The sequence below is a fragment of the Ovis aries genome, chromosome 1 (genome assembly GCF_016772045.2).
Source record: "Ovis aries strain OAR_USU_Benz2616 breed Rambouillet chromosome 1, ARS-UI_Ramb_v3.0, whole genome shotgun sequence".
NCBI classification, from domain to species: Eukaryota; Metazoa; Chordata; class Mammalia; order Artiodactyla; family Bovidae; genus Ovis; species Ovis aries.
In genome coordinates, this window is record NC_056054.1 from 16,449,781 (window position 1) to 16,476,689 (window position 26,909).

Consider the following 26,909-nt stretch of genomic DNA (forward strand, 5'->3'; position numbering starts at 1 on the left):
AGGAGTAGCAATACTCATATCAGATAAAATAGACTTTAAAACAAAGGCTGTGAAAAGAGACAAAGAAGGATACTACATAATGATCGAAGGATCAATCCAAGAAGAAGATATAACAATTATAAATATATATGCACCCAACATAGGAGCACTGCAATATGTAAGACAAATGCTAACAAGTATGAAAGCGGAAATTAACAATAACACAATAATAGTGGGAGACTTTAATACCCCACTCACACCTATGGATAGATAACTAAACAAAAAATTGACAAGGAAACACAAACTTTAAATGATACAATATACCAGTTAGACCTAATTGATATCTATAGGACATTTCACCCCAAAACAATGAATTTCACCTTTTTCTCAAGTGCACATGGAACCTTCTCCAGGATAGATCACATCCTGGGCCATAAATCTAGCCTTGATAAATTCAAAAAATTGAAATCATTCCAAGCATCTTTTCTGACCACAATGTGGTAAGATTAGATCTCAATTATAGGAGAAAAACTATGAAAAATTCCAACATATGGAGGCTGAACAACACACTGCTGAATAACCAACAAATCACAGAAGAAATAAAAAAAGAAATCAAAATATGCATAGAAATGAATGAAAATGAAAACACAACAACCAAAAAACTGTGGGACACTGTAAAAGCAGTGCTAAGGGGAAGGTTTATCACAATACAGGCATATCTCAAGAAACAAGAAAAAAGTCAAATAAATAACCTAACTCTACAACTAAAGCAACTAAAAAAGGAAGAAACGCAGAACCCCAGGGTTAGTAGAAGGAAAGAAATCATAAAAATTAGGGCAGAAATAAATGCAAAAGAAACAAAAGAGACCATAGCAAACTCAACAAAGCCAAAAGCTGGTTCTTTGAGAAGATTAATAAAATTGACAGACCATTAGCCAGACTCATCAAGAAACAAAGGGAGAAAAATCAAATCAATAAAATTAGAAATGAAAATGGAGAGATCACAACAGACAACACAGAAATACAAAGGATTATAAGAGACTACTATCAGCAATTATATGCCAATAAAATGGACAACTCGGAAGAAATGGACAAATTCTTAGAAAAGTACAACTTTCCAAAACTGAACCAGGAAGAAATAGAAAATCTTAACAGACCCATTACAAACACGGAAATTGAAACTGTAATCAGAAATCTTCCAGCAAACAAAAGCCCAGGAGCAGATGGCTTCACAGCTGAATTCTACCAAAAATTTAGAGAAGAGCTAACACCTATCCTACTCAAACTCTTCCAGAAAATTGCAGAGGAAGGTAAACATCCAAACTCATTCAATGAGGCCACCATCACCCTAACACCAAAACCTGACAAAGATGCCACAAAAAAGAAAACTACAGGCCAAATTACTGATGAACATAGATGCAAAAATCCTTAACAAATTCTAGCAAACAGAATTCAACAACATATTAAAAAGATCATACATCATGACCAAGTGGGCTTTATCCCAGGGATGGAAGGATGCTTCAATATTTGCAAATCAATCAACGTAATACACCACATTAACAAATCGAAAAACAAAAACCATATGATTATCTCAATAGATGTAGAGAAGGCCTTTGACAAAATTCAACATCCATTTATGATAAAAACCCTCCAGAAACCAGGAATAGAAGGAACATACCTCGACATAATAAAAGCTATATATAACAAACCCACAGCAAACATTATACTCAATGGTGAAAAATTGAAAGCATTTCCTCTAAAATCAGGAACGAGACAAGGGTGCCCAGTCTCACCACTACTATTCAACATAGTTTTGGAAGTTTTGACCACAGCAATCAGAGCAGAAAAAGAAATAAAAGGAACCCAAATTGGAAAAGAAGAAGTAAAACTCACTGTTTGCAGATGACATGATCCTCTACATAGAAAACCCTGAAGACTCCACCAGAAAATTACTAGAGCTAATCAATGAATATAGTAAAATTGTAGGATATAAAGTCAACACACAGAAATTCCTTGTATTCCTATACACTAATAATGAGAAAATAGAAAGAGAAATTAAGGAAACAATTCCATTCACCATTGCAATGAAAAGAATAAAATACTTAGGAATATATCTACCTAAAGAAACAAAAGACCTACATATAGAAAACTATAAAACACTGGAGAAAGAAATAAAAGAGGACACAAATAGATGAAGAAATATACTGTGTTCATGGATCGGAAGAATCAATATAGTGAAACTGAGTATGCTACCGAAAGCAATCTATAAATTCAATCCAATCCCTATCAAGCTACCAATGGTATTTTTCACAGAGCTAGAACAAATAATTTCACAATTTGTATGGAAATACAAAAAACCTCAAATACCCAAAACAATCTTGAGAAAGAAGTATGGAACTAGAGGAATCAACCTCCCTGACTTCAGGCTCTACTACAAAGCCACAGTCATCAAGACAGTATGGTACTGGCACAAAGACAGAAATATAGATCAATGGAACAAAATAGAAAGCCCAGAGATAAATCCATGCACCTATGGACAGCTTATCTTTGACAAAGGAGGCAAGAATATACAATAGAGAAAAGACAATCTCTTTAACAAGCGGTGCTGGGAAAACTGGTCAACCGCTTGTAAAAGCATGAAACTAGAACACTTTCTAACACCACACACAAAAATAAACTCAAAATGGATTAAAGATCTAAACGTAAGACCAGAAACTATAAAGCTCCTAGAGGAGACCATAGGCAAAACACTCTCCGACATAAATCACAGCAGGATCCTCTATGATCCACCTCCCAGAGTAATGGAAATAAAAGCAAAAATAAACAAATGGGATCTAATTAAAATTAAAAGCTTCTGCACAACAACAGAAACTATAAGCAAGGTGAAAAGACAGCCTTCAGAATGGGAGAAAATAATAGAAAATGAAGCAACTGACAAAGAATTAATCTCAAAAACATACAAGCAACTCCTGCAGCTCAATTCCAGAAAAATAAATGACCCAATCAAAAAATGGGCCACAGAACTAAACAGACATTTCTCCAAAGAAGACATACAGATAGCTAACAAACACGTGAAAAGATGTTCAACATTACTCATTATCAGAGAAATGCAAATCAAAACCACAATGAGGTACCATTTCACGCCAGTCAGAATGGCTGCTATCTGAAAGTCTACAAGCAATAAATGCTGGAGAGGGTGTGGAGAAAAGGGAACTGTCTTACACTGTTGGTAGGAACGCAAACTGGTACAGCCACTATGGAGAACAGTGTGGAGCTTCCTTAAAAAACTGAAAATAGAAGTGCCTTATGACCCAGCAATCCCACTGCTGGGCATACACACCGAGGAAACCAGAATTGAAAGAGACACGTGTACCCAGTGTTCATCACAGCATTGTTTATAATAGTCAGGACATGGAAGCAACCTAGATGTCCACCAGCAGATGAATGGATAAAAAAGCTGTGGTACATATACACAATGGAGTATTACTCAGCCATTAAAAAGAATGCATTTGAATCAGTTCTAACGAGGTGGATGAAACTGGAGCCTATTATACAGAGTGAAGTAAGACAGAAAGAAAAACATCGATACAGTATAATAACACATATACATGGAATTTAGAAAAATGGTAACAATAACCCTGTACGCAAGACAGCAAAAGAGACACAGATGTATAGAACAGTCTTTTGGACCCTGTGGGAGAGGGCAAGGGTGGGATGATTTGGGAGAATGGCATTGAAACATGTATATTGTCATAGGTGAAAGAATCGCCAGTCAGGGTTCGATGCATGATACAGGGTGCTCAGGGCTGGTGCACTGGGATGACCCAGAGAGATGGGATGGGGAGGGAGGTGGGAGGGGGGTTCAGGATGGGGAACATATGTACACCCGTGGCGGATTCATGTCAATGTATGGCAAAACCAATACAATATTGTAATTAGCCTCCAATTAAAATAAATAAATTTATATTGAAAAGAAAAAAAAGAAAAGAAAACCACTCCCAATTCTGGAGTGATTTTTCCAGAAGTCAAAGACAACAACAGGCAACATTCCAAAGGAAAGACTGTTCATTGGTCAAAATGCACCCTCAGCTGTTAATACACAAGCATGCCACTAATCCCAGCACTGCCCCAGTGAATATTGATTGACTATATAATTCATTATACACTGAATTTCAAAAGTTGCTTCCTGTACCTATTAATACATTTGAACATATTTGAAAATAAGGTGTGGTAAAAGAGGAGGCTTGTTCTGGAACCAGGCTTCCTGGATACAAATTCCAACTCTGCAACACTCTAGCTGTGTGACATTTGGCCAATTCTTCAACCTCTCTGTGCAGCTCTTTTCCCATCTGTAAAATGGAGACAAGAACAATGCCCATCTCAAAGTGAACTCTCAGTAAACATTAGCTGTTTTGGGAGGCTGTGCTAGGTCTTTGTTGCTGTGAGTGAGCTTTCTCTAATTGCAGTGAGCAGGAGCTACTCTCCAGTTGCTATACTGGAGCTTTCCTTGTTGTAAAGCTTGGGCTCTGGGGCAAGTGGGCTTCAGTAGTTGTGGCACACAGGCTCAGCAGTTGTGGTTCCCAGGCTCTAGAGCACAGGCTCAGTATTTGTGGCACGTTGGGTTAGTTATTCCTAGGCATGTGGGATCTTCCCAGACCAGGGCCCAAAACCATGTCTCCTGCATTGGCAGGTGGATTCTTTACCATTGAGCCATCAGGGAAGTCCATAAATGTTAGCTTTTATTTTTTAAAAGCCTTAGGATGGATGAGTGAAAGACATGGAGTGTTGACCAGTTTATGATGATTCCTTTTCTTCTCAAGTTAGTGCTGAATTAGCTTGTTCTTCGTTGATCATGGTGAGCTTGAGTTACATCCAGAGACACAGCCTTTCCTGTCTGTCTGTCTGTGGAGGCAACCATATCAGTTGCTTGGCCCACTGTTCTTCTGATCTCTATTCTGCTAGACCTGAATTCCCCTCAAGGCTCTCTTTCAAGTCCCCTGAATACCCCTACAAAAGTCAGGCCTCTTAGCTACATTTTACTGTTCTGTCCAAGGTCCCTCAAACAGTCTTCAAGAAGAGGTGACCCCACCATGACAGATGATCCTGACAGCACCCTTGTAGGGCCTGTGGGATAAAAGCTATTTAATGACACCTGTTAAAGCATAAAAGGCAAACTTTTATTAGAGGGCCATCATGATAGATGTAGGGACCACTGTCATGGGGTTCTGCAGTAGGTGAGAGAGGTGGGGCTCAACTCTGAATACAATAAAGAAAAGGGGAAAGTTATAACCACAGAGCAAGGCATGGGTTAGTGGATGGAGAATTACTAAGAGGAAACACCAAGGGTCGGGGGTGTTCTGACTAACCCAACCCAACAGGTTCCTGCTGAAGACAGGCTGGGGTGATGAGACACCACCGGGGGAAGGAGATGGAGGAAAAGGAGCCTGATCAGATATTGAGGGTGATCAGACATGCAGAATGGAGGATTCTGATTAAATCAACTTAGCAAGACTCTGGCTAAAACTGGACAATGCAGAAACAAACACAGAGGCTCAAAAGGCAAAAACTAATTGAAAAAGGAGGGCCTGCCTAAAGTTTGGTCACCAAGACAATCTGTCAGGCCCTGCCTCCAGAACAGCGTGTTTGTGAATGAGGCCCACATTTTTAAGGAGATATGAGTCTTTGACTAAGCTACTTTTGTGCTGGGAGAAGGAGGAACAGGGGCTGTGAAGAAGGGGGTGTGGAAGGAGGAGGGGGGGTGTGGCCGTGGGGAAAGGGCTGTGGCCCGGGGGGAAAGACCGAGCCTAAGTGCTTCCAGCAGCATGGACACGATTCTGCTCTTAACATGGTTCAACTCCTGTATCGGATAATGCAGTCATTCAGCCTCCCAGCATCCTAAGGCCAGGATGGTTTCATCCTTTGGTTTCATGTTTATTTGTTTCCTTCTTGGTTCACGTTGGAATCAAAGGTTTCACTGTATGGACACCAAACTAATTCAGGCTCTTTTAATCCGACATAAGAAAGAAAAATGTGGTTTCCAGTGAGTCAATGTCGATGGACACAAAGCCAAGAGGACAGAGAAAAGGCCTCTCCGCCCCAGATGGTCTTTCTCTGCAGTGGAGTGGTACGGGGGACAGGGTGGGGTGAGCGAGAGGAAGGAGTGAGCTGGAGTCTCATCCCATAACTGCTGAAACCGTGTCACCAAAAAGCATCGCGTTGCACCTGTCTCAGCTTAGTGCCTTTCCACAGCCCTAGAGGAAAGGCTCAGAACTGTCCCCAGGATTTCTGACATTCTCCCCCACATCCTAGACCGGGCTCAGAGGAGAACCCTCTGGGATTCAGGGCTAAGCTGTGTCTTCAGGTCAGCCTGCCCACACAATCAAGGCCACACGCACACACACACACACACACACACACACACACACACACACACACACACACACACCTCCACACACTGAAGATGCACAGGAGAAGCAACAGAACCACTCTAAGAATTTACAAAGGCACTGGACCACCATCAGCAGCGGTGCACAGAGCTGTGTGTATGTCTGACTCTGAAAGCAACTGTCTCCAGGCAGGAAGAGACACAAATGAAGCTGCCTTCCAGCTGGAGCAAATAGAGGCTTTGTTTTCTCACTGGAGTGCTGTAAGAATTGACAGTTTGGGGGAAATAACATAAAATCTAAGAGTCCTGGTTCCCATGCTAGAAGACAAACCAGATCTATTCATTCAACAAGCATTAAATACCCACTGCTTAATTAATACAGCAACCATGCTCTCTCTGCAGAGATGCAGGGCCGGGCAATCCCGTGGGGTGGCGTCCTCACCACAGAGACCTCTCTAGACAGGGAGCGTGAGCACACAGCTCCTGTCATTGTGGATGTTTCCTTGTATCACTGGTGAGGGGATACAAATAAAAACGGGAAAATCAAACCTCTGTCATGATGTCTTCATTTGCATCAGTGAGTTCCTTTTTTAACAAAGTGCTATGTTCAGGGAACACATCCATTTACTGATTGTTTCTTCAGAAAGGCCCTCTCTCCACGAGGAGACTGCTTCAAGCAGAAATCTGTTCGCTTGTTTGATGGGGTTTGTGCATTTTTAGTTCCCTACTGTCTGTTTCATGACCCCACTGAGGAGGGGTGTCTTCCTAGGAATATGGTTGTTGAAACTCCTCCTAATGACTTCTGTGTGGAAGGAAAACATGTATGTCCCATGTCCCTTACACATCATTTACTCTACCCTGAGCTTGACGTACACAATAGACTCTAAAATCTAATGAGCACAGTGGTAAAGGCTTCACCCTCACTGAGTCATTTGGCTCTCCCAAGAGCTCTACGAAGTAAGTTTTATCCCTGTCTTACAGACGAGGAAACTGAGGCTCTAAGAACAGTCTTCCCAAGGTCCTCTAAAGCAGTAGGGCCAGAATTCTAATCCAGCCCAAGTTTCTCCAAATCTAGGGTCTTGGGCCTGTACCAGAAATCTTCCAGGCCATAGTCCTCTCCCCGGTCAACAGAACCTTGGCATCCGGGCAAGGCTGGACCATGTCAGGAGTGTTTCTGGGTTAGTTCTGAATTACAAAGCCCTTCCCTAGAGCAGATTTCTTGGAAGTGCAGGCCTTGTGAGACCCATGAGGAAAAAGAACAGAACAAGATCAGGAAGCCTACTTTGCATCCGGCAAAACACAGCCACCTGCTTCAGGGCCAACTGCCCTTGCTCAGGGCTTCTTCACCAACAGTTCAAGAGGGGCCTTTGCCAACTTCACCTTTTCTGTCTTGGTGTGCCTGCCTTTAAACATACAATCATGCCTATCCTATAGGGCTGCCATGAGGAGTCAGCATCTTAAGAATCCTTCCACATCTGACAAGATGCCTAGCACACTCTGGTCGGTAAGTGATGCAATTATTGCTATTATTTCTTGGTGGAGCCCCGGACTTATTTCTAGATCCACCTGAGGGAAGAGGAGAGCAGCCCTCCTCAGTGAGGGAGAGTGTTTTGTCATCAGCACTTTTTAGAATTTCTGGTGCATGGTGAGAGCAAAAAGCAAACAGACTTTTAATGGGTTTTATTATTGCTTTAAAATTCTCTACAGACAATATACCTCCTTCTTGCCTGCACCTGTGGGAGATTCCTCCCATTCCCTCCCTCCCGCTCCAAGTTCCTTCCCCACCAGTTGCATGCCACAGCCTAGATGGCTTCCAGTTTCCCTAGAGAGGGAATAGAGAGATAGTGGCCATATCTCCCACCCCACCCCCTCATGGCAATCCTAACGCTTCAGGGATAAAGAGAGCAGATCCTTCATGCATATGTGAGCCTGTACACAGAGGGCCTCCCTGAAATGCTATCAAGGAGAGGGAGAGGCTCATGCAAAGCTAAGCTCATTACTGGGAGAGAATATGCTGGTTAGGAAGGCTGGTGGTGGCAGGGTGGGGTGGGGGCCGCGGAGGGAAATAGTCAATGGTCAATCTTCCAGGGCTGTGTAGCTCATATTAAGAATTTTCCATCATCTTTCATTCAGCAAGAAACCACAGACATGATCAGGGCCAGGGCAAAGAACAGTCTGGAAGGATCAAGGTAGGGCTTGGGGGACCAGTTAGGAAGATTTGGCCAAAGCCAAGCCTGGACAAAGGGGTGGAAGTCAGAATAGACAAACCCATGGCCTTAAGAAGAGGAATGGAGAGGATGCGGTGATGGGTGTAATAAGCAGTGAAGACGAGAGGGGGAAGTGTGGGTTCTGACTCAAGCGGCTGGAGGTGCACCTTCCTGATAGGGGGACGTCAAAGAGGAGAGACTCAAAGGCTGAGGGTGGGGCTGACAGGGTGGGGGAGTGGGTGTGAGCAGATATTGAGCCATGTTGTGCACATGTGGGGTCATCCAAAAGGAGATGTCGAGAAGACAGTTGTATAGATAGTCAGGTGTTCCAAAGAGTGGTCTGGATGGAATGTTCGGAAATTGAACCCAGCAGGGAGTCCACAGGAAGAAGAGGTCCTGGGCTACTTTGGCTCTTAATGGCCAAGCAGAAGGGGTGTGAGCCACGGCAAAAGAGACCAGGTAGAGTAAGCCAGGAAAATGGGACAGAAACCAGGAGGGGCTGGTGGCTCAGAAGTCAAGGGCAGAAAAGAAGATGCAGGGTCTTTTAAGGCAACTTAATAAAATGCTGCCCAGAAAGCAAGAAAGATGAAGTCTGACCTCCACCGGTCGTGATGGGCATGCAGGTCAGAGGTCTTCTTATGAGGAGTGGGTGTGATTCATACAAAGGCTGAAGAGGGAGTGGGTGGGAAGACAGGCACTCAGACCTCAGGCAGCTGCCCCAACATTACCCTCCTTCAGCACCACTCGGCATCTCTCCCTCCCAGCCTTGATCTTAATGTGTGGTTATCCCGCTTATTGATTTGTTTGCTTGCTGCCTTCTTCCCTCCCAGAAGGGTAAGGTCTGTTAGGACAAGTGCTTACTTTTCTGCACAGTTGTATCCCCCAACACCTAGCAGAATGCTTGGCGCCAATCAGGGATGCAAGAAATAGCTGTTGAATATTGAATGACTGAGATAGAAACAGACAGTAGTGATAGTTAGGTAAATAAAAAGTGAGAGGGGGATCTGGAAAAGGAGTGGGCTGCATGCAGAAGCTACTGATGGAATTCGCCTTTGGTGAGAAGGAGAGAGAGGGATGGGTGCCCCTGAGACAGTGGGGTACCAGGGGTAGGGAGACAGTGCCTTGCATTCACCCTCACCACCATGAGAGGTAAAACAGAGACTGAGAGGTATCTTTTGGGTCTAAATGACATCTAACCCATAGCCCTGGCCTGAGGACATGTTCCCCCAGAGTAGGACAAGGATTCCTGGGCAGGTGATTCATTAAAGAAATGCTCCCAAGGGACTCAGGAAAAGAGTCAGGGGAGAAGCCAAGCCACTCTAACTTCAGGTGAAGTCCCAGCTTCAGCCTGACCCCAGGAGACTCCTGGAGTACAAACTTAGCCTCCTCCTGAATCTGCTCCCTCCTCCCCAAGGCGAGGCAGCTAAGTTTCTCATTCCCACATCAGTTAATACTGGCTACCGAGATACCGAGATGTCAAGAGGTCAATTCTTTAAAGGGGCAGCAAAGGCCATAGCAGCTGTGGGGTGGGAGCACAAAGTGATCCCAGGGTGTCCAGGCAGAGCACCAACAAGGTCTATTAAATCTGTCCCGATCACCCCAGAAGAGCCACCCAACAACCAACCTCATTCCAGGAGGCGGGAGGGCACAGGGCTAGTTACCAGTTAGAATCACTTTTGTTCTAGAAAACAATCCTACAAAGAAAGATATCAAGGCTGCTTGTTGTTGCTGTTCTTAGTCCTAAATCTGACTCTTTACAACCCCTCCAGACTCCTCTGTCTATGGGATTTCCCAGGCAAGAATACTGGAGTGGATTGCCATTTCCTTCTCCAGGGGATCTTCCTGACCCAGGGATCAAACCTGTGTCTCCTGCATTGAAGGTACATTCTTTACCACTGGGCCACCAAGAAGCCCTTATCAAGGCTGCTAGAGCACACAAAAGTGTTCTTCTTGGAAAATGATAAGGACATGAATTAGTCCTGCTACTAATACTGAATATGATGCATAATTCTCAAGAAAGTATGTAGAGTGTTCAGAAATACTTAAAAGTCGAAAAGGAGGAAACTGTAGAACCTGTATTACAATCCTGGGACATATTTACTATTATCACAGAATGTGATATTGTGGCATCCTCAGAAATAAAATCAATTGAAATAAAATCAACCAACTAATATTTACTGAACACCTGCTGTACATCCAGCTCTGTGCCAGAAAAGCTGATGTGGAAAAATGACTTCTGTGCTAGAAGTTCATCATCAGGCCAGGGAGCAGGTGATATTCCTGAAATAAAGAACAAGGCAAAATAGGACCTGTGGGAGGCAATGTAGTTTGATGGTTAAAAGTGGGGCCTCAGAGTCAGATTGCTTGGGATTACTTCAGTTTCTGCCTCAGTTTTCCAATCTGCAGAATGGAGTAATAATAGTACTTTCATCACAAGATTCTATTGAGGATAAAATGAAGTCATTTGTGTAAAGCCCTTAGAGCAATGCCTTATGCATACAGCAAGCACTCAGTCCTTGGGAATTTCACTGCTGCAGGCCATTATCAGAGGTGAGGAATGGAAAAATCACCCGATTTGTCTTCTATCTGGCTCTGTTCAAGAAGGACCCAGACATTTATGCCTGGCTAGGGGCCATACCAGACAAGAAATCAAGACATGAAGGAGGCTCCAGAGGAAGGAGATATATGTATACCTGTGGCTGATTCACATGGTTGCACTGAAGAAACCAACACAATTGTAAAACAATTATCCTCCAATTAAAAGTAAATTAAAAATAAAAAATCCATTTCTTGGGGAGGAAGATGGGAGGGAGGTTCAAAAGGGAGGGGATACATGTATACTTGTGACAGATTCATGTTGAGGCTTGACAGAAAGCAAGAAAATTCTGTAAAGCAATTATCCTTCAATTAAAAAATAAATTAATTTTAAAAAAGAAAAAGAAGCATCCATCCTTGTTTTCCTGGACACAAGTGCAAACTAAGCAAGGATCAAGAGTTGGGACATGGCATGCACCTCTCCTGGGCTGGCCTGGGGTGGAGGCCGGTGGCTTTCCATCCTGGGAGCCTATCAGACATGAAGCACATACATGCTCAGACTCTAGAGAGCACTGGGTCAGTAAGGAAGCACTGGGAAAGTCATCAGCATCTTTGTATCCTTATCAGTGCTTTCCTGCCCAGCACCTGGGAGCCAGTGCTGACAGGCTCCTGATCAGCAACAGAATGGGTCGTTCAGGCCCAAGCGATGCAATCACACATGTGTTCCATCCTGCACCTCCACTCCAGTCGTGTGACCTTGGGCCAGTGACTTTGACCTCTGGAGGCTCGAGTCCCTAGTCTGTAAAACAGTTCTCAGACTTGGCTACACTTTAAAATCACTGCAGGAAAAAATAAAATAAAATAAAATCACTGCAGGAATGTTTAAAAGTCCAAATGCCCAGGACTTACCCCAGACCAATAAAGTCAGAATTCCCAGGAAGGGAAACACTGCTGAAAGGCAAATGGCCATCATCTACTCATCAGAATGAATTAACTGAGATTAATCATGGAAATGTTTAATACCATGTTTTATACAGTGTCCGAGCAAAGGTGGTTAACACATCATACCACTCAGAGTTCTCTGCCCAGACCCACAAAGGATCATACTCTGGGAGCTTCATTCTTTCCACAGAAAACTTCTGTTCAGATGCCTCACTTTGGCAAGCATCAGGGATCAAACTCACATTTTGATATCTCTAGTTCTTTGATCATCCTGGCCCTGAATCATCTTATTCTTCAAGAGAGAAAAGGTCAGACCCAGAAAGAGTTTCTCTGGATGTATGGTTGTGAAGCTAAGTCCTCATTTCCAATTATGCACTCAATGGCCTCTTGTCCCTCATCCTAATAAGAGAGTCACCATCCAAAGGAAGCCTGAGTCCTTGGCTTACAGGGGTGACAGGGCCCAGGGATGGGCACCCACAGCCCTGGCTGCCCTGGAGGCTGCCTGTACAGTTACATCCTTAATAGAGTTGTAGGAAAAACAGTTCTGAGCCTGTGGCTCCCCTGCCGTATCATTCATTGACACAGGGCTTCAAACCTTGTAATACATGAAGATGTGTGCAAACCTGGGTGTGAGGATTTCAGAGCGTAGCAGGGGCTTTCCCTTCCAGGCCTTGTTTCCTGCCTTACTGGTGTGTCCAGAAAAGGAACTGGGACAAAGCAAACAAGTGGGATCCCTTGCAACTTATAGTTATACAGTTATGTTTTCTCTGTAATAAACATTTGGGAGAAATGAACAGAGCTCCAATTCAAGGAGTTAAAAAGGGGCAGCCAGCATCCTAGCTGGAAGAACTGGTGGGTGACAAGGGAAAACAGTGCTGCCCGACAGTGGAGAGACAGTGTTTGCAGTTTAATGAGAGCTAGGATGCCAGGGTGTCAGGCAACAGAGCTGGATGGAGACTGTTCCAATCTCACCATGAGTTGAAAAAAAAAAAGACAGAGATCTGATCATGTGTGTACCAGATTCTGAGATCCCTTTTTGTCAAGCCATTCAACAACACAGTATTTATTTATTATTTTTATTTGATTTTATTTAGCTGCATGGCTTGTGGGATCATAGTTCCCCAACCAAGGATTGAATCTCAGCCCTCAGCGGTGAAAGCATGGAGTTCAAACCATTGTACTGCTGGGGAATTTTGAACACTGTATTTACTATAGGCTAAGCATATCCATCTATCTATCAACTGATCAATATTTCGCAGCCCCATTCAATAAGTACTCTGATTGTCTCACTTTGCAGATGAGGAAATTGAGGCATGTAGAGGTTAAGTAATGTGTCCAAGGGCATACGGCTAACCTGTGACAGAGCAAAATATAAACCCTGGACTATGCACCTGGCAGCCTGGCTCCAAGGCCTGTGCTCTCAGATCCTATTCCGCACTGTCTCTAGGCTAGTAAGGGCGTCAACAGACAATTAGAATAACATGTCTCCAGGATATACTAAGGATGAGCATAGGTGATGGTGTCCAAAATCCCACTATTTAATGCTCACTCATAAGAAAGAAAACAGAAGGAGCCACCTGGTGACAGCCTGACAGTCACAAAGGCAGATAAAATGAACCTTCCAATTGCTGGAGAGACAAAGAAGAAAAGAAACTTGATTCACTCAAGAGAAATGAAAATATACGTACACAAAAAGATCTTATGTGATTGTTTGCAGCAGTTCTTTTTACAGTAGCCAAAAATTTGGAAGCAACCTGAGTTTCTATCGAGAGATGAATGGATCAACAATTTGCAGTACATCCATACAACAGAACACTACTTGGCCACATAGAAGAGGAATAGCTGATGCTCCCATCAGGAGTGAATCTCAAAGCCTTGGGCTGAGGGAACAAAATCAAAATTTTTAAAAAAAAGGGGGGGGCCTTTATTTTATGATTCCATATGAGGAACAAAATCAAGAGCAAAAAAAAAAAAGCTTTATTTTATGATTCCATCTATATGGAGTTCTGTGTGTGTTAATCACTCAGTCGTGTCCAATTTGTTGCAACCCCATGGACTGTAGCCACTGGGCTCCTCTGTCCATGGAATTTTCCAGGCAAGAATACTGGAGTGGGTTGCCATTCCCATCTCCAGATATGGAGCCCTAGAAAAGGCAAATTCCAGTTTCAGGAAACAGGTCAGTGCTTGCCAATGGAAGAGAGCAGGAGGGAAGAAATGAATGAAAGGGGTCCAAGAGAACTTTGGGGAGATGATGAAAATGTTCTATATGTTAACTGTGATGTGGCTACATGGGTGTTAAGACATTTTTCAAAACTCATTGAATTGGACGTGTAAGAGAGCGAATTTTATTATTCGTATATTATACTCAATTTAAAAAAGAGATCTGATGTGCTCCAGCCCCCTCTGAGGTGCCAGGAGTGAGTGTATACTTTCTGCTTCCTTCGCTTCTTTCTTTTCTTTTCCTTCTTTCCCACTTTCCTTCCCCTCTCCCCTCCTTCCTCCCCCTCCCTTCCTTCTTTCTTCCATCCCCTTCCCCCTCCCTCTCTCCTTCCCTCCTTCTCTCCATCCTTCCTTCCTTCCACCTTTCCTCCTTTCCTTCCTTTCTCTCTCTCCTGAAAGCCTACTCTCTAGAGCCCTTCCCAAGCCAAGCCTCGTGGCAGGCTGCTGAGTTCTGAGCATTCCCAGCGCTGCCATTACAAATTAGTGGAAGTGATCAGACACCAGGCAGACTGATTCGCAGCTGACCTCAGAGGGGCAGATGTTCAGCAAAACCGGCCAGTGACCCACAGAGAAGGCTGGCAAGCCCACGAGGCTCTCCTTGGGCTCCTCGGTGACTTTGGCCTCCCAGGTAGACACTATGCATATATTAGATGAAAAAGGAAACACCTTTCCAAGATTCACTTGGGCTGGGGAGGGAGGGAGATCATTTGTCTCTGTCCAAGAAAAAATGTTCACTCACCCTTGAATTGTTCTCTCCAGAACATTCAGGGCTGAGGGGCTACAGCATGGGAGAAAGTGCAGTGGAGAGGGTCATACGGCTCTGAAGCGGCAACAAGATGAGCTCTTAGCATCCAAAACCCTGAAAAGGATGGAGGTAGAGGAGGAAACCTGCCCCCACCCCGTTCTCACCTGGCTACCTAAGTGAGACAGCACCACATCAGGGTACCCCCTCCCCAGGCTGGATGAGAAAGGACCAGAGACATCAATAGGGCAGGGAGGCAGTGGGCACGGGACCAGAACACGAGACTGGCACGGGTCCCTCCCCTGGGCCTGCAGGAGGCTCGAGGCAGCCGGAATGTCCATCTGCTGTGCCCTACCACCAGCGGCCTCACAGGAAGGGACGGGGACAATGATGACCTGAAGGCCCTTTGCTCAGAAGTCACACCAGGAAGTGAGAAGCAGGGCCCACCGGCCTAGGGTAAATCACATCGCAGGCATCCGTCAGGACTCTCCGGGACGAACCCATCACAGCAACAGAGAGCTGTGAAAGCCTTTGGCCAAAAGGCCTGAACGTTGAGTTCAGCGAAGCACAACCAGCCACACGGGCAGTGGGAGGGGCAGGGGATGCCAGCTGCCATCTGAGCCTTTTGCTGGAAATGGAGCGAGCCAGTCTTAGAGAACAAGATGACAGCACTTTTATTTTTCCCCAAAGAGAGCTAGTCTCCAGGTGGTGAAACCTATCATTCAACAACAAGCTAAGAATAGAGAGATAAGGGTGGCATGAAGATAGAACTCCAGCCCAAGACATGGGGAAAACACACACACACACACACACACACACACACACACACACACACACACACACAGGCATCCAGAGAAGAGGTGAGTGATTCTAGGCACCTCATTCTTAGTAAATGAAAGAAGGCAGAGGCAGTCTCTAACTCAAATTCACTCTGTTCTAGGTTTGGAACAGAACTGGATCTCAGGGAACTGTTCTATCAAAACAGGACTGTCAAGGTGTGGAACTGGAAAGCAACCAAAAACCCATCAGCTCCTCCAGGTTCCCAAGAAAGAAGAACAAATTCCCTAGTAGCTGATGTGCTTCTGCATTTACAGGCTAAACTGTCTGTCATCTCTTCAATATCACTCATTTCTACTTTGCCAGGCTCTTACTGGCAGGTTTAGAATATTCACACTCAGTCCACTAGCACCAACTCATCGTCTATCTTAGAAAAAGAAACCTGGAAGAAACCTGTCTAAGTTATACTATTAAGAGCACACCATCCTACCTCTGGAATGAATCATGGAATAAACTGAATAAATCATTGTAATACAGTGTTAGTCGCTCAGTCATGTCTGACTCTTTGTGAACCCATGGACTGTAGCCCACCAGACTCTTCTGTCCATGGGATTCTCCAGGCAAGCATACTGGAATGGATTGCCATTCTCTTCTTCAGGGGATTGACATGTGTAAATATATACATCCTGTAAAAAGACTCAGCACTGCCTTTCATAATTAACAAGAGTTAAGGTTTACTGTGGTATTTGCGAAAACTCTGTAGACTTTTATTTTCAGTGCTATGGTGGGTCAAGTATACAGGCAACTCTACTGAAAACAACTAAGAAAACTGGATACTAGAGAGAAAACATCTTTTTAAATGACTCACAAGCTGAGAAACTGATAAGAAATTTTTTAACAAGGTGATATTCACATAACATGATGGAAATTAATTTTCAATTATTCTGGAAGCTTTGAAGATGTCCATAATTGAGACTAGTAATTCTACTCCTGTGTATATTCCCTAAGTCTGCTTCTATATAGGCTCACTGGGGGAAGTTCACAGCAGTACCATTTATAGCAGCAAAAAAACTGGAAACAATAATAATTCGTGTTCATTGATAAGAGAATAGATACATATACCATACTATATTCACTCCATGGAATTACAGTTCAGCAAAATGAACAAACGAGCTATAGTCAACAATATGGACAAATCTAGGAGTGAAATTACTTTGCCAGCAAAGGTCCGTCTAGTCAAGGCTATGGTTTTTCCAATTGATGCTTTTGAACTGTGGTGTTGGGGAAGACTCTTGTGAGTCCCTTGGACTGCAAGGAGATCCAACCCGTCCATCCTAAGGGATATCAGTCCTGGGTGTCCTTTGGAAGGACTGATGCTGAAGCTGAAGCTCCAGTACTTTGGCCACCTCATGCAAAGAGTTGACTCATTGGAAAAGACTCTGATGCTGGGAGGGATTGGGGGCAGGAGGAGAAGGGGATGACAGAGGATGAGATGGCTGGATGGCATCACTGACTCGACGGACATGAGTCTGAGTGAACTCCGGGAGTTGGTGACGGACAGGGAGGCGTGGCGTGCTGCGATTCATGGGGTCGCAAAGAGTCGGACACGACTGAGCAACTGAACTGAACTGAAGAGTGAAATATTTAACAACTAGTTGGCACAGGGATTGGTAGTCAGAAGGGACCCCAACCGTAATATCAGAGATGACCAACGCCCACTGCTATGCCAGGTGTGGTCCCTTTAGGAAGGTGAAGGGACTTGAAGTCTCATGGGAGTACACAGGTAAGCAGCATTTCACCACCAACTAACATGGAAATATTTCAGTATTTCCGTTGTCATTCAGTGCAGCCTCTGGTATGCATGGCTAACTAGGAACACAAGTGTATGAACAGAAAGATTCCGCTGATGTAATGTTCAAAAACAAGTACAACTAAAGCTCTGGTCTAGAGATGCAAATATAAAGGGTGAGACAATAAAGAAGAGCATGGGGAAACGATACAAACGCATCCAGAAAAATGGCTATCCCTAAAAAGAGAGAAGTAGGAAGGGATGGAGAGAGGTACCACTCTTCCAATGTAAAAGTAACTGTCTTTTTTTTTCTTAAACTGACTGGCAAGGACATGAGTGTTGGTCCTAATATAATATAAAGAATGATTATTCTTTGTACCTTTATATATAGTATACAAGTGTTCTTTTGTATCCAGCGGTCATTTCATTAAAATCATTTAAAAGGAATTCATTCGGAAAAATTTAATAAGAAACTCTCATATCATATCTCTATGGTTCCTGCCATAACTCTTCTAGGGCCTTGGCAAAAATGATCTCCTCAGTTGTAATTATAGTTGGTGGAACTCTTAAACCCACTTAAAATTCTATGAGCTTCTTCCCAAATCACTCCACAAACATTTTTGTAAGAATCCCTCCAATGAGAAGCAGCAAAGTCCAACCTCCAGAGTACATCCTGCTCTGACTCTTATTTAATATAATCATAAGCATAGTGAGCTTTGTTGTTTTTTTTTAAATCTGGAATCTTCTCAAATTTTGAAATCTTTCAAATGAGGGCACGGTGCAAATGACTGCATTCTGTCTCTCTTGCTTAGATTTCAAATGGTGACACTCTCATTTTGTCTTTTACCATACGCTTCAGCTGTGTGATGCCCCAGTTCTCCTCCTGAAATACGCTGACAGTCAGAGAAGTTTCTAAGAGGGTATTAAATCTATATCGAGGGCCAAAGAGTATGTTTGGGAGGTTGCAGACATGTGTGATTTTTTAGCAACTCCGACAGCTGCCTGGCATCTGTAGACTCACCATTCGCTATTTTCAGTTATTTGTGAACCACTCCTAAGAGCATACCACATGGCAACTCTCTCTGTCCTAAAACACAAACGTGAACTGTGTAGCAAAACTAAATAGCACAAGAGCAAGACACTTAGAGAGGGAGTCTTGTCAAAGCTCCCCTTCCCAACACACCACCAGGGAAACAGAAACTCCCTGGAGGTAAAGTTACTTCCTTGAGTGCAAGTTGAAAAGGCAAATCACTGGAGGGCTGTGAATAATTCCAGGAACCTCTCCTCTCAGGACAGAAACCTGATTCAGAAGGAAGTCAAGAGCCTATGCAAATTTTTTTTTTGCATTTGCAAATTTTGGAATTTGAAAAGGGTCTGAGGTGCATCCATCAAGAATGTCAAGAGTCTACTGTATAGAATCTTTACTGAGGAGGTTTTCAGAATTCTTCTTCTAATAAAATTGTTGGTTCATTTTCATCAGGGCTCCTCTGATTTAAAGACAGCTTCAGCATCTAACACTGAGCCTACAAGTCCTGAACAGGCCAAGTTTGGTAACAGAGGCTCAGCAGAGCATCCCATGTATTTATAACCCTGTTTTTCTTTTTTTCCATCTCTATTTTTTTGTTTACCAGTTTTTCTTTGGATCCCAGTCATGTATAGTTCTCTCTCTTTTTTTTTTTTTTAATGTTGGCCCTGACCTCCAATTCAAGGACCCATGGACATCCAGACAGCTCCAAGATTCTTGAGATTGACCTCTGTATGCTTTTCCCTGGCTTTGCTACTTGAATCTAAGAGGTATTCTCAGTTCACCTCTACTGAACATCTAGATGGAAAGCTCCACCCTTCTTTTTTTTTTCAGATGGCGGCCAGCCACACCTGCTATTTTTTAAAAGTAACAAAGAGGAATCACATCACTCATGCAGGCATGTTTTTCATGGACAGATCAGATCAACAGCCCAAGCCCAGTTCCCAAATGTGATCCTCCTAAGCCGGCAGCCCCTTGGAGAGAGTGATTCCATTACCCCACCACCACCAACCACAACCAACTCCTACCTCCTCTGCCTTTCAAGCCGCTAGGAATTTCAGAGAATAGTATTTTATCCATCTTACTACATCAGTATCCTTTTGCTTATATACATAGACACTTTGGATAGTTTTGAACATTTCTGATCATATTCAAAGGTCTGTTACTGACAATTTCTTTTAACAAGTTCAAAACTTTTTTCAAATAATTTACCAGAATGATGCATTTCTGTGTCTAGAAACCAAGCGAGACACTTCTGCTCCTTTTAATTAGGGTCTTCACATTTGCAACCTATGCATTAAACTTAAAAACCAGTACTCTTTAAAAAGTGTCAGCATTCATCTTCTTCCGCTTTCGTTTTTCCTGTTGCCTTTGTCTTGGAATACATTGGTAACTAAGCAAATTGGCAGAGGGTTGGACAAAGCTTAGCACTGCTTGTGTGACTCACACATCGTTCCAGTGCTGAGCACCATGTCTGAACTGAGCCAACACCACAGTTTAACATAAGAGTGTTGTCATGACACCTTGAACTTTTTTAACAGCACACTGGTGGTGGGGAGTCCACACTCCCTACATTGACATAAGAAACACACACCTCTCCTACTTCATCTCTTCCACTATCCAGTCTCTTCCAATTATTCCCAGCATTAAAGTTGCCAAGCTGGAAAGTTCTAAGTGTGTCTCTGGCCACAACAAGACAGCCTGCGGCTCCCATGCCTTCTTCTTAGAATTTTCTACAACATCAAATGTGAGAACATAAGCACTACTAATTCTAGCAGAATGTTTCCTGCCAAATTTCAGCAAAATATCATACAGTTCTCAATTAATTTCAGTGAGGTGGGGGGGCAGGGCTTATAGTTATAACATAATTTTGATCAGTAAGTCCTTGGCTGTCCAGAAAACTCAGATATTCTGTTGTCCTGCATAAATGAAGTTTTTTTTCTTTTAGCATCATGTTGAAAAAAGTCATTTGGGGTATACTTCAAATTCTTATGCTTTTTGAAACTGGACACACAAAAAGTCATTTAAACTCCTCTTGGTGTATATAGGTCACTGTAAGCATCAGTTTTTAAGCTACAAAACAGAGTTCTGAAGACCTATCAAAATGCATAAAATTTCACTGAATTGCTCCCATTAAATACTTATATTAAATACTATGCTTTGAATTCCCATGCCTTTTAAATTTTATTTTAAACTTGTTTAGTATTTCTGTCTTACATTACTAATACTTCTTAGTGATATTTTACAAAAGAGCTATATAAGAACCCTTATACATTACTTTATCAATATTGTCCAATTTGTTGGGTGTATTTGCAAACTAATCACAGAGCCTCTTAGAACTTTGTGTAAATGAATCCTGCAAGAGGGTATGAAATTTTCTGCAATGAAATTTTCCAGTGGCTATAATACCTGACCTGAGCTCATGACTTATGACATCTCTCTTGCTTTACCACTTAGGTCCCAACTGGATAAGTGACACTCTGTCAATGTGCATTCCAGATGGTCATGGTATCATCCTAACACCCAGCAACTACAGGGGACATGTTTCTTCTTAGCCCACCTCGTTTTCTTCTCAAGATATTTCGGTGCACTTGGTAAGGCTATGATGGTGACACCCATTTTACAGAATGAAGAATGACTTTGGTCAAGGGCTTTGTCTAAGTCTGATCTGAAATACCAGCGCTGTCTATTCATATAGCCAGCATTTCCTGCCCTGCTTGCCCAGTTTATCTGATGATTTATAAATATGCTTTGATTTCACCAGAAAAAGAATGAAGAACAGCATGTCTGAGCCTCCTTGATGGGCAGCTTGGAGAGCAGAAAAGGACCTGAGAGGCATCAGGGAACTCACAAAGCAAGTTAGAGACAAGCTTTCTTTCACACAGCTTTCTTAACATTATCTTCCATCAAGTCAGGGCCTGGAATCTGCCAGGATTTCAGACCAAATGCATCTTCTGCTTGCCGGTATTTTTCACACATTGAGTGCCTCAATGGCTCACTTGGCAAGAACCCCAAGGCAGCACATGCTTCTCCACTCTAAGGAGGGTGGCTGCCACTGATACAGTGGGTGGAGACAGTTCAACAGCAGCGCCCGTGGGGCACATCATCCATTGCCAAGTGCACACCCTTTGTCATTGGCCCTTAGAGCAGATACAGCGGGGTGCTGAGGACAGTAAAACCATCTGAGGCTGAAGAGGCCAGTCCGTGTGTGTGTGTGTGTGTGTGTGTGTGTGTGTGTGTGTGTGTATGCATGCTCAGTCATGTCCGACTCTTTGTGACCCCACGGACTGTAGCCCGCCTGGTTCCTCTGTACATAGAATTTCCCAGGCAAGAATACTGGAGTGTGTTGCCATTTCCTTCCTCCTCCAAAGGAATCTTCCCGACTCGCAGATCAAACCCGAGAATCCTGCATTGGCAGGTAGATTCTTTACCAACTGTGCCACCTGGGAAGCCCCTGAAGGGGCCAGACTTCCCATTAAATTAATGTCTGCCCAGGAACCCTAGGCTGAGGCACTAAGGGGTGTGATAAGAACTTGTAACAGTTCTATGTCCTGTGAGTGCCTTAGCTAAACAGACAGAAGGAGAGAGCGCTAAGTGTCATACCCACCTTTCCCCCTCTGCCTGAAGATATCTCCGTGAGACAGTTGTTCTCCTACCTTGCAAAAAGTAATAATAATCCCACAGTATTTAAGGCAAGAATGTACAGGGCCTCCAGCATCTGCAAGTTATCAGAACTTTAAAGAGCATATGTCAAGCAGCTCAGCCAGCATCTGAGTTCTGCTATTCAGCCACACAGCGTGGCCCAACCCCAGAGCAAAACTGAAACTCTAAGCATGGCAGAAACTCTTTCCCTTAGCAGGAAGCAAGAGGAACAGCTGGGACCTAAAACAAATGAACCTGGTGGTCACCCTGGATTCAGGATTCCGGCTGTGCATCGAGCTAGTCACCCAGGGTTCTTACAGGGATGACGGTCAACCTTCTCCCAGGTTCAAGCAGGGGTGAAATGACCACATGAAAGTCCAGACAAGCAATGACTGGCCAAAAGGGATGTGGGAGGATCTTTAGATCAACACCAACCCAAAGCCAATTCCAAGCTCATCCCAATGGACACGTGATTTTTGCCTCCCACCCCACCCCCGTTTCTCACATAAACTGCTCAAATCATTCTCTTTCCCACACTCTCCCTGCCCCCTAATATATACAGTTACATAAAAGCATCTTAAACACAGGACCCAACTTCTTCAGTCTGGGGGAGGACCAGGAGATGGTGGGAGCTGCTGGGGCGCACGGTCTGATCATTAGCTGAAATTACATAATCATGCAAACAGGGGCTGGAGAACCGCTTAGGTGGAGATCAGTTTAGCTCACACCTCGGGCGCCCCTTTCCCCCTCCCCCAACAGCCCGAAAGCAAGCAAGTTTTAACACATCCACAACCGAAGCACCACACACGGCTGGGGGGTGGCGAGCAGCCGACTGCTGAGGTTACAATTCCAATGGTGGCCCGAAACTTGAGGCGCATAGCAAAAAGAGGGCCAAGCAGCCGCTCACCCAGCAACCAGACCCCGAAGACCTTCCTGCCTGCATCCTCGACCCCCAAAGTTCAAGAGCGGGCCGAGACAAGGAAATCATCCAGACCTGCGAACCTGCAACATGAACCAAAGAAGCCGCAATCAACCAAACGTAAGCCTGGCCCCCAGCGCCTTGCCAAGACTTCTGTCCAAGTCTCAGCGAGTTCAGGTTGTCTGACACGCTCAGGAAAAGTCCTCCAGCAGCTCCTACCGTCTCAGCGGGAGCCACTCAGCACCAGCGGTGTTTCTAATTTTGAAGGATGGTAAAATGTGGGGCATAACTGAGAGAAGGGGGTACTTGCTTTGCTAGTGGTAAGGCAAGACTCCCCAACAGAGGAAGACTTTGGGTTTGCTTTGGTTTTCTTGGGGCGGGCGCGAGGTTGTTATTTGCTTTGGGAACATTTGCAGAGGGGCGCTAGGATTTCAGAAAGCTGGAGATCTCCCGTCTGCCTGGGCACCTAGCATCCTCTGATCGGATTTCATTTTCGGTGAGGGCTCGCGGGGACCTGAGGGTTCGGTTGCTGAACAATCCTGGAGCCGCAGCAAGGGCAGCTGAAGAAACTGCAGGTTCTGCGGCGGACTAGGCATCCGCTGGACCGCTGACGTTCAGAGCAGAGCCGGCCGCCAGTGCGCGGCTGCAGCGGGGCCGCCAGGAGCTGGGAGCGCGCGGCGCGCACAGGGTTACAGCCGCCGCCGCCGCCGTGATTGACGCGCGGGGGTCACTTGAGGCTCCCGCCGCTCCCCCGGCACCCGGCCGGGCAGCCCGCTCAGCCCACCGAGGGCAACGCAAGCCCCGCGGCCGCCCACCCGGTCGTTCCCCGCGCCTCTGCCCGCGGACACCTCGCCCAAGAAGGGCCACGACAACATGGAATCACAGCTCGCTATTTCACTTGCCCGTGGCGGCCGCCGGCAAAAAACAATAAATAAAATGCGAGGCAACCATCAGCCGAATAAAAATCCAGAGTCCCCTACCTTCGGCCTTGGGATGGTACACCGGTCCTGTGCTCTCTGACCCACGGATCCAGCCCCTTCTTCATGAATTATTCCGGTCAGTCAGGATTTTGTGCATTTTTTTCCTGAACACCTGTTTCAAGTAAGGGGTAAAGACCTTATTGAAAGAACTGTGCTTAAAAAATAAGCAGTGCACACATATGTCCATCCAGGCATGCATGCGTGTTTGTATACACACATATGCACACGAAATATACATGTACATTGAAGCACCAAACTAGGCAGTTGGATAATGGGAGAGTCGGCTGGTTGTGAGCATGCTCGCGCCGGGAACAGATCCACCCTCTGTTATTCCTCTGAATAAATATAAATCACGATCAGAAACCCAAACAGCAGCATCCCTCTTGAATTCCTGCTGCTGAAAAACACAGAATAAACGCAGCCCGGAGACACGGCATCTAATCAGCAGCTGTTTTCTGAATCCAGAGCCAACCCCTGCCTACCCTGTCTTTTCCACTATGAGTTCAGACCTTTTTTGAAAGGGGTTTTAACCTTTTAAAGATACAGTACACCAATTATCACTTCTGAATAGCTGTCACTCCAAGAGCAGGAAGCCAGTCCCATGCCTAAAGCCACAGGGCAGGCTTGCATGCAGAGATAATGATTCCATTCATCGGTGCCTTTTTACAAACATATATATACACACATATACACACACAGAGAACTAGCAAAGGCAAGCCATAAAACTAGACACATATTTGTTGCAGTGACGAGTTCCTCAGTGACTAATCGGCATGTTATGTAAACACTACCATCCTTCACTTCGGAACACACATGTTCATGGGGTGAGACAATTCCAGGGACACTTGTCAGCACGAGTGTCACCCCTCAGAAGCCCCTACCTGGTGATAAAGGACCAGGAAGCCTGGCAGGGCAGCTGAAGGAAGTGGGGGGCCCTGCCAGCTCAAAATTAACCACAGGGCAGTGCCATATCCTCAAATTAAAAAGTCCTCTAGCACTACTTATAATGTAATCTAGAACCAGATCTTGTTCCAACACACATTTTTTTTTTTCCAACCAGAATCTGGAATCAAAACTACAACCTGAACCTTCACCATCTCTAAGATCCAGACTTAATCCTTCTTCTTCAAGATTTTGTTAACAAGAGGGTTTTGTTTGGTTGTTGGGTTTTTGTTTGTTTTTTTTTTCTTTTTCACCGGGGCTAGATTAAGAATGAAGGTAGAAAAATGGGTGCTGGGGATTGAGGATAGACAACCCCCACCCTGCCCTAATTTTTTTTTTTTAATTAAGTACTTTAGCCACCCAGGTGGTGTTTATCAGTCCAGTTTTGTTTTGGCTTTTAAAGAAGCAGGACTGAGAAGAAACCAAAACTCCCTACCTCATGTATGTTTGGAAGGAAGGAAAATGCCTTTTACAGTTTCTTTTTCACCCCAAGAACCCCAGGGCTTCAGAATAGCGCTGGCAGTTGGTCCCTTGGTTCCCGCCCAGCAGCAACAGTAGTAGCTTACCTGAAAAGCCACCCTGATGTTCCCACAGCCACTCCTGGGCAGTCCCTCTAGCCCTGGCCTCAGAGCCCACCATCCCTGGGCAACGCACTAAACTGTCACCCTCTCACCTCAGCACAGCCACTGCCTGCACTGCCCTCTCCCAGACACACACACACACACACACACTCCCTTCTCTCCCAGCTTCCAGGGCTCTTTAGCAGAAAATTATCATATTTCATGTGTCATCACCCAAGCTAGCTGGGCCTTTCACTGATTGGCTGGGCACCCGTAGCCGGAAATGTCAACAGCCACACAGCTTGGAACTGACTCTCCCGCGGCCACCCCAGACCTGAGCCCAGGAGGCTCTGTGACAGGCGAAGACCTCCCACCTGGGGCTTGCCACTCTTCTCCCCAGTCTGCCTCAGGCTTCTCCTCCCCGCTGGTCTCCCTACACCGCCCTGGGGGAGGGGACCACCAGGCGAGGTGGATCCAGTCTCTCCAGCCAAGCCAGGAGCTGAACTGCCTCCAACTGCAGGGAGGAAGGGAGCCACTGAAATTCCTGTTCTTCCCAGCAGGAAGATGTCTCCACTCGGTTTTAAAGATTTGGAGAAAGTGTTCCTGATTAAAAAAAAACTATCTCTCCTCACACTGAAAAATAAAAATTATCAGTAAGGCTTGGTGAAAACAAGATTGTTTATCCTCAGCAGTTGGTCTGTTGCTGCTCTTTATCCCACATCTAATATCATATGCACTAAGGTATCATAACCATAATATCCCAAGGGAAACCGGAAGACAATTTAGTCCATCCTCTTCCCTTAAATAGAACTGCTCTTAACCCTCCAAGAAAACTCACCAGAAAAAGAGCCTTCCTAACTTGGCTACCCAATGCTTTGTGATGCCACACAAGTGTTTCAGAGTCTTTGTAGTGATCAACCAGAATCATTTTGACTGTAACTGAAGCACAGTCTCTCCGGCTGTATCTTTAGCAGGTTCAGTGTGACTCACCATTTCAGTCTCACCTCATTGTGTTCTCCTGGTTAAATTAAACCCCATCTCTCTGGACTGTGGTGTAAAAGTTGTTTCTCAAACCTTTAATTATGCTGCTTTATTCTTTAGACTTCAGAGACAAGCCTCCCAGAGCTGATGTAGTTCAAAGGTTATTCCATTAAGCCATGCATGTGATGCTTCACTCGTGTCGGCTGTTTCTACTCTGGAGTTTTGGGTTTGGGGGAGAGAAAATTGGGCTCAGACATGTACTCCTTCAAAAAAAAAAAAAAACAA

General features: G+C 44.6%; 1 protein-coding gene across 4 annotated transcripts in view; it reads right to left on the bottom strand.

Moving 5' to 3' along the window:
- HIVEP3 (HIVEP zinc finger 3) overlaps nucleotides 1–26,909 on the bottom strand; it is a 544,861-nt gene that overhangs the window by 400,825 nt on the left and 117,127 nt on the right. For 2 of the 4 annotated variants that reach the window (XM_042246556.2, XM_060397829.1), the window contains one exon: nucleotides 24,142–24,253. The gene's annotated coding sequence lies outside the window, so the exon portion shown is untranslated. Of the gene's footprint in view, nucleotides 1–24,141; nucleotides 24,658–25,649; nucleotides 25,845–26,909 lie in introns of those variants that run through there. The other 2 variants (XM_042246552.2, XM_060397847.1) reach the window with 2 other exon arrangements.